Source organism: Ochotona curzoniae, unplaced genomic scaffold (assembly GCF_017591425.1).
Source record: "Ochotona curzoniae isolate NIBS_2020 unplaced genomic scaffold, NIBS_Ocur_1.0 scaffold_4921, whole genome shotgun sequence".
Classification (NCBI taxonomy): Eukaryota; Metazoa; Chordata; class Mammalia; order Lagomorpha; family Ochotonidae; genus Ochotona; species Ochotona curzoniae.
Window position 1 is genome coordinate 212458 of NW_024467125.1, and position 7952 is coordinate 220409.

The window sequence follows — 7952 nt, forward strand, 5'->3', positions numbered from 1 at the left end:
ACTTCTTTAGAAAACACTCAGGCATTGTATGACTCTCGTGTGTCATTGAGCACAACTCCCATCAATGGGTTTATTGATTTTTGTATTAAAATATCAAAGTTGTCTTACTTAACATGCTTTTCTAAGTTGTCTCTACTTTGAAATACATGTGAGCAAATCTAGATCAGGAACCTTCCATTATTTCCAAGTCAATCTGGAATTGGTAAACAACATTCAATCACTTGGGTGGTTATGATCATACCTGGGTATAATCCTGATGATACCTCTGGTACGTAGAAATACAGATAAACACAATGATGCTATAACAGTGATGCTAGCCCCCAAGCAGGAGGAACAACATGAAACTTCTCGGTGAAAAAGTGGAGCTGCATTCTCTGTGGGCTGCGGCAAGTGCAAGAATTACAACGGATTTGGTGTAACACTTTCCATTAGAAAGGACAGTCAGAAACTTGCGTATCTAATGTTGTGTTATAGCCACTTTGTATGCAGCTATTGCAAATATATATATATATATATGTTACATAAATATCATATGTCATGTATCCTATATCATATGTTTTTTTTGTTGTTGTTGTTTTTGTTTTTGCTGGTCAGCCTTTTATTGATTCCTCATACAGTTACTTGTCTTCAGACTTGTTGAAGCAGTAGGTCAGACAGCACTTGCCGCAGTAATGCCTGTCAAAGTGGCTGGCCATGAACACGCCGGCACCGCATTCGTCAGAGGGGCACTCGCGACGCAGGCGGCTGATTTTACCGTTCTCGTCCACCTTGTAGTACTTGAGGACAGCCAGCTTAACCTTCTTCCTCTTGTGCTTGTTCTTCTAGGGAGTGGTGTACGACTTCTTCCTTTTCTTGGCACCACCACGGAGTCTCAGCACCAGGTGCAGAGTGGACTCCTTCTGAATGTTGTAGTCAGATAAAGTTCGGCCATCTTCCAGCTGCTTGCCAGCAAAGATCAGTCTTTGCTGATCCGGAGGAATTCCTTCCTTATCCTGGATTTTGGCTTTTACATTTTCTATCGTATCCGAGGGCTCAACCTCGAGGGTGATGGTCTTGCCCGTGAGGGTCTTGACGAAGATCTGCATCGTGGCAGCGGCCCCACCGCAGATGGCAGATCGAAAAGCCTATATCATATGTTATATAAACATTTATGCTATAATTAATATGATGTGTATAATTTAATTTAATATATAGTTTAATATTTAATATAATTTGAATAATTCATGTATTAACATATAAGCAAAATACATATGAATACATGAATACGTCTTCTGAGTGTGTAGAGATTTAATCCATACATTTTGTCCTCAGTTGATGGAAATCTAGCTTGACTTCACATGGTTCTTTTGTGAACTGACCTGCTACAGACATGGGAACACAGGAATCTCTGATCCTACACTGTGTCATTCCCTTTGCCTGTCTACCCAGAAGTGAGATGCCTTGGCCCCACTCTAGGTCCATGCAAGTTTCACTTGAACCGTCTATAGAGTGTTTTCCATAGAGATCATGCTAATTTATATTTCCTAAACAGTGTATTAGGGTACTCTTTTCTTTGCAACCAGGCCAACATTGTATGTTTTTGAATTTTTGGGTAACAGCCATTCAAACTAGAGTGATGTGCTGTTTCTGTCCTGCAGCAATGGACTTGGTGCACGGAGCCTATAATCACATGTGAGGATCCTGATGGTCAAAGCCGAAGTTTATTAGGGGCATCAGACTTTATACACTGAGAGTCCATATGGGGTAGGGGAGGAAGTATTGAGTTCATCAACAAAACCTATCAACTGTTTCCATACTCTTGATTGGAATTCCTTTTGTTTTGTATATTCCACCAAGTGTTCTCATTTACATGCTGTTTACTCAACTTATACAAATTATCTCCCCTAGCCATTTGGCTGTTCTCATGCAAATACTGTCTAGTGAACTGCAATCTTGTGCTTGCTGACCTTCTAGGGTCACAATGTCCTCCAACAATGTGCTATAACACTGTGGCTTTTATTTTCATTTCCCAGGTAGAAAATGATGCTGAGCAACTTTTCAAGTGTCATTCATGTTTATTCCTTTCTCTAAGTATATCTATTCATAAAGGTGGCTCAATTCTTCTTGAAAGCAATTTTTATTGGGAAAGCAGACTCACTGAGAAAAGAAATAGAGAAAGGTTGTTCATCTGTTGATTCACTCCACAAATGGCCACAATGGCTGCAGTTCAGCCAATCTGAAGCCAGGAACCAGTTGCTTTTTCTGGGTCTCCAAAATGGGTGCAGTCCCAAATCTTTGGATCATCTTCCTCTGATTTCTCAGGACATAACAGGAAACTGGATGGGGTATGGAGCAGCCAGGACACAAACCGTCATCCATATGGCACAATGGCATTTGTAATTTGAGGGTTTGCCAGTTGAAACCTCATGACAGACATATAGCTCATTTTTTAACTTGGGTTATTTAACTTTCTTTGTACTGTATATTATTCTTTAAAGACCTGCTTGGTTTACAAACATTTTCTCCTATTCTGTCACCAGGATGTTGACTTTATTAATTCTTCGTTTCCTGTGCAGAAACTTCTAGATAATGTCAGATTCTATTTTGCTTTTTGCCTATATGACTGTGTGTTTGTTAATCTTACCTAGGTCAGTGTCTTACAGTAACTGCTCTAGGTTTTGCTCTACTAGTTTTAGGTCTCAATTGCATTCTGAGTGTTTTTTTTTTTTCTGTAGGATATATGGGAGGAGTCCTGTTACAGACCTATTTCCTACACACAATTTGTTATGGCCTTATTATTTCTGAAGCCTAGTGTCTTTTGAACATTTTCCAAAGCTGTATCTGTATTATGGTTTTAGATATTTGCATCTCAAAGACTCAAAGAGAAATAATACAGTTTTTGTTTTCTCAGGAATGTGTGTGTGATCATTAGGAGATTCACAGATGATGACATGGATGTCAAGGAGCAGTTAAGAATCCCCAACTTCCCAGGGACTCAACATTCAGGAAGCCAGCTGTGCTGCTCTTTCAGCTTCCTGCTGATGCCCATCCTAGCAGGTAGCAGGTTAGGGGTTCTGTGGGAAGCATGGTGATAAAGTCGCTCCTGGGGTTGGAAGGGGCCTTCACAAGATGGTGGCTGGTCCAGGGCCAGGAACCAGAGTTGGTCCTGCCAGCAGGTAAACAGGAAGTCACAGGGATAGGCTGATGCCTTCACTGTGATTATGTCATTGTTACTAGCCTATCACATAGCGCCAAGTGGACCCATGGGGAGAAGCGATTGGTAGAGGACGGTTTAAAAGTAGCTGGCAGAAGCGAGGAAGATGCTGACAGAGGAAGACGGGGAGGATAATGAGAGCCGGAATGAGTAGAATAGGGCGGAGGAAACAGACGGGGAAAGGAATAAGGGCTGGAGCAAGCGGAGAGGGCTGGAAAGGCGGCAGAGAGGGATAAAGCGGTACAGAAGCAGTAAGACCTAAGTAAAGGGTCAAGAACGGAGAAATGCAGCATAGGGTATGGGAAGAACAGGAAAAGGGTGGACGAAAGAGGGCAAGAGAAGTGGGGAGGGAAGCTGAGACCAATGGGGACAGGGACAGCAGAGAGAAGGATTTAAACATAGCTGCTTTTGGCAGTGAGGGGTCCGGTTGCGGTCCCAGCCTTTCCCAGACCCTCAAGAGTAAGCCTTGTGTTTTTAGTGTCGTTGCTGGGTGGCGACAGGGTGCACTTGTTTGGAAGTATTTATTTATTTATTTATTTATTTATTTATTTATTTATTTAAAGGCAGAGAGAACAAGCGAGAGAATTTCCATCCCCTGGCTCACTCCCCAGATGACTGTAGACACAGTAGTGGGCCACACTAAAGCCATGAGTATGTTCACACCAGACATCCTTATGGGTGCAGGGCACAAGTGGTTGGGTCAGTTTCTGCTGCTTTACCAGGTGCAGTAGCATGGAGTTTTCTAGGAAGTGAGGCAGGCATGATTCAAGTTGGCACCTACATAGGATGTTGCAGGCAGTGGCTTAACCTACTATGCCACAATACTGAACACTCACTCACACTCACCGTCCAACCCACAGTGGCATCTTAAATGAAACATCATATGTCCACCACTACTATTTCTATTTTCAAAGCATGGATATTTATAGCTCGTGCGATAGATCCACACCAAAAGATTTTTGTATTCTACCTGCATTGGAGTGTCACTTCTGCATAACTATTGATCCCAACTATGGGAAGCCAATGGGGAAGATGCACAAAAGAACTATATTGAATCACTTCAGTTATTTCATAATTGATGGAACTGAATATATTTTTGGGATAGACATGCATTTACCCAATGCCATTTGCCTTAGCTGTGATTTACCCTTTATTCAGGGACTGGAGTATGTTTATTGTTGCTGTGATTTTATCCTTTTCAACTTGAAATTATTATCATTTGGCATATCAGTCCTATGTGTGTGTGTGTGCGTATCTGTGTGTGTGTGTGTGTGTGTGTGTGTGTGTGTGTGTGTGTGCGCGCGCGTTGGAGCAATGACGGAAGTCAACAAACACATGTAAGTGAATCTGTCAAGCCTATAGCCTACCTCCCCATTGCTTTGTTAATAGCCAATGTTCTTTCACCATGTCAGAGTTTAGTAAATCATCTTGTATTAGGACATTCGGTTTTCTTCCCACATCTCTGTTGTTCCTTACCATGCACTGTGACTCTTCGTCAGATCTGTTTCTAAAAGTTGCATCACTCTTACCAACATTGGACATTCATTCTTGCTTTTCCTTTGACTCAGCATCATGCAGATGCCATTTCTAATTTGGGAATTCTATATCAACTACTCTGGCCAGGATTGGGGATGTGTGCTAAGTGAGTAGGAGTATTCTTGGGCTCTATGGGATGCTAATCAACATCTCTGGCCTAAACCCATCATCCCATTCTAGAATGTCTCTACATGGGGAAGTTCATTACCTGAATATATATCACAGTGTCCACATGAGGCGAAAATATAGGAGATAGAAATCCGTCTCCATTGATGTTGATCGAAGCCCTCCATTATCTGAATTACAACTTTGGGCAGGTCTCTAACTCCTTCAGAGCTACACTCTTACAAATCAGTTATCGGGCTCTAGACAGTTCTGACTCTATAATGTAACTCCTTCATGTGTTTAGGGAGATAATTCTTCTATCGTACTCCTCTAAGGGATATGTTGAATCTAAAAAAATGTCTAACTATATCTCTATGCATTTCCAAACTTTGAGTGAATGGGAACCGATATGATTACTTTCTATATGCTGACAAACAATAAATTTCTTCATCTGTGTATAAAAGCACCATAGATTGAAGGAATGTGACCATCAGTATCCCTACTGGTTATGGTTCTCCTGCTTGCTGATAGGGACTGTGTTTCCAGGGTGTGTCACAGGCTTGTTGTCAGCAAGCAACATAGCTATGACACAATCATTGGTCTTACTTTGGAGATAGCATGAATTCAGGGTGGAGATTTGGCACTGGGATCTTACACCTTGGGAAACCAAGAGGCTTTAAGAAGGAGCCATAGAAGCTGAATTTAGCTGATGTCATACCTGATCTCCTAGAAGCAGAGAACCCACAAGAAATTTTCCCGTGTAGACCAAGCAAAGTTCCATAGGGAAACAGTAAGGTGAGGGTTTGAAGAAACCAGAGGGAAATGTGCCCAAGAGAGAAGCACCAGGGAGCTGTAAACATCTGCCTCTCAGAATGTGCTACCGTGAATTGAGCAGATAAAACTTATAAGTGTGGGAGAAGTTAGGGAGACTTGAGAGGAACCAGGACAAGACTGCTTCCAGCTGTCTTGTCTGGGGCCAAAGCCTCCCTCTTCTGCAACAACCACCCAGGTGCACTTAGTTTCAATTGATCCCATCCAAGGGATCCCAAGGGGTCTGCATGTGGTGCAAAAAATGTTCAGACAAACAGGAAACTAGAAGGCTTACCTGGGGAATATCTTCATTATCCAGGAACTGAGAGATGACTGTGTATGTTTGCCTGCTGGAGCAATGAATTCATTAAAGTTATTGTATATCAGAGAAGGAAGAGAGCATTCAGTGAATTCAGCAAGGTGAAGGGATGAGTGGCATTAAAGAGATGATCATGCAACCTAATTTGAGCAAGAAAAACAGGTGTGATGTGAGGAACCTAGGTCCAAACATCGTTGCAGTGATGGAGTATAAAGGAACCAGTTGTTGTGCACACAGAGTGGCAGACAGTGTTTTTTTTTTTTTAAAGATTTATTTTTATTATTTTTTCATTGGAAAGGCGGATATACAGAGAGGAGAGACAGAGAGGAAGATCTTCCGTCCGATGATTCACTCCCCAAGTGAGCGCAACGGGCCGATACTATGCCGATCCGAAGCCAGGAGACTCTTCCAGGTCTCCCACGCGGGTGCAGGTTCCCAAAGCTTTGGGCCGTCCTCGACTGCTTTCCCAGGCCACAGGCAGGGAGCTGGAAGGGAAGTGGGGCTGCCGGGATTAGAACCGGCGCCCATATGGGATCCCGGGCGTGCAAGGCGAGGACCTTTAACCACTTGCGCCACCGCGCCGGGCCCCAGACAGTGTTTTAACACTGGTATGTTTCAGTACTGTTGCAGATTAGGAGGAAAGAATGAGACCGAGGAGTGCCCACTTACATTGTTCCAGCAGTGCACGAGGTGCACATTCTGCAGTCATCTTTCCTGGAACCAGATATTCAGAATAAAAACACTATTTCCTGTGCATAAAGGAACACAGGGATGAACTCTGCTAACAGTCATTGCCTTATAGGCAAGTCTCAATGTATTTGTGATCTTGTCCATCATTTACTTCACTGTTTTTTCAAGGTATTAGTTTTTGCACCGTGGAGCCATAGTGTTGTTATCCCTGCTTAATGTATTGCATTCTTTGCAGTGAATACATAGGAGTTTTCCAATTTCTGTTATCTACTTTCTAGTTATCTCTCTGGACAGGTGTGTCTATGGGCTTGTATGAAGATGTATGCATCTTACGTGGTGGTCTATCTGTCATTCCAGTTATGTGGCCCCACTGCTTTTACAATCTCCACATTCTTCCTGTCTGATTGATTCAGTACATTGCCCATGCTACATAGTACCACATCATTGTCATGTCACTGAATTTCATTGTTGTGTCTTCAACACTGTGTTGATAGTGTTTTTCTGTTAGTAACAAAATGGGAGGAGTTCTGCATTGTCATTTGGGCACAAATAGTCTTCATAAACACTCGATCTATGCATCTTTAGAGATGCTCAAATGATACATTTCAGTTTTGCATCTCGGTTACATATGAAGTGATCTCATCTCTAGGTCTTATAAATTTAATTAATAATGCAATTGGAATCGATTAAGTATTGATTGTTTATAACCAATTTTATGTAACAATGTAACTCCTTTGATTTCTCTTGTTCTATATTTTGTCACCACATCAAGTCACCTGCTCTCAGTCCCCTGCTGCAGTTTCTCATGTAACGTTTCACTGTCTTCATGATTTTTCTCTCTTTAATGCACATGGGTTCACATCTCTTTATGAAAATGAACACTTCTCATGGCAGGTGCAGTCCTGCTCTTTTGGATCTGGATGTGTAACAGTGCCAACAGAGAACAATGGGGTAGTGGTGCATCTGACAGTGCCCTGGGTGGATTATTACCTTGGGCTGTTGTTTACATTTTAGCATTGTAAATTTGTGATAGATAAGAAGAAATACAAAAGTTAGAACCAACAAAGGAAAGGTGACACCCAAAAAAAGTGACAAAGCAGATAGCCACCTGTACAGCAAGACTAAATAAACAGGGAACAGACACAATCATCTTGTCTTCTATTTTATTTTATGAAGTCTACATTTTGTGGGTCTTTTGGTCTGTTTTTGCCTTTCCTGCTATTGATATATTCTTTCATGTGAAGGTTTTAATCACAAAATAATATTATTTTTTTTCCCCTCAGAGTACAATGTCTCTCT

At 41.9% G+C, this 7952-nt stretch overlaps 1 pseudogene; it reads right to left on the reverse strand.

The window, feature by feature from the left end:
* Positions 1 to 580: 580 nt before the first annotated feature.
* LOC121149978 lies at positions 581 to 1119 on the reverse strand (annotated as a pseudogene).
* Positions 1120 to 7952: the final 6833 nt, after the last annotated feature.